This window comes from Podarcis melisellensis (assembly GCF_964234715.1).
Source record: "Podarcis melisellensis genome assembly, chromosome: Z".
NCBI classification, from domain to species: Eukaryota; Metazoa; Chordata; class Lepidosauria; order Squamata; family Lacertidae; genus Podarcis; species Podarcis melisellensis.
In genome coordinates, this window is record NC_138547.1 from 18,619,901 (window position 1) to 18,620,883 (window position 983).

The window sequence follows — 983 nt, forward strand, 5'->3', positions numbered from 1 at the left end:
CGCTGTTGGAACGAAACGGTCTCGATCCACGGGAAGGGGGTTGTTGTCCAGCCTCCTCCCACCTTTTTGTACTTGGAGTCCCTCCGCGAGAGAAGTGACTCCGCTTGGAGCAACGGCCATAGCCTGCTGTACTGCTGATCGCACAGGCACCTCGCCGAAGGTGGCCGCCGATTCCTGCCTTGGCGGGTCCCTTCCCACCCTACAGTTCTGTGATTTTGTGGTCTCCGAAAGTGGTGGACTCTCCCTCACTGTAGGTTTCTAAGCAGAGGTTGGATGGCCACCTGTCAGGGATGCTTTAGTTGTGGCTCCTGCGTTGCAGGGCTAGATGCCCCTTGGGGGGGAGGGGAAACCCACAAGCAGTATTTGAGCAGGAAAGCCCTCTCACCTCCTGCGATTCCAAGCAGCTGGTATCTAGAAGCATTGCTGCCTCCAACCTTGGAGGCAGAGCATAGACAAAGTGGGCCATCAATAAGTAAAGGTAAAGGGACCCCTGACCATCAGGTCCAGTTGTGACCGACTCTGGGGTTGCGGAGCTCATCTCACTTTATTGGCCGAGGGAGCCGGCGTACAGCTTCCGAGTCATGTGGCCAGCATGACTAAGCCGCTTCTGGTGAACCAGAGCAGTGCACGGAAACGCCGTTTAGCTTCCCACTGGAGCAGTACCTATTTATCTACTTGCACTTTGATGTGCTTTCGAACTGCTAGGTGGGCAGGAGCAGGAACCGAACAACACCCGAGCTCACGCCGTCATGGGGATTTGAACCACTGACCTTCTGATCGGCAAGCCCTAGGCTCTGTGGTTTAACCCAATACCCCCCTTTTAAAGCCATCTAGGTTGGTAGCTCTCACTGCCTCCTGCTGGAGGGAGTTCCACAGTTTAACATTAAGCTTTGTGGAATGTCTATTCCCCGAGCAACAAACTGAGACAAGAGAGCAGCAGAGAGGGAGGTGTGCAGTCTTGACTCTGCATGCTGCCAAGGTCC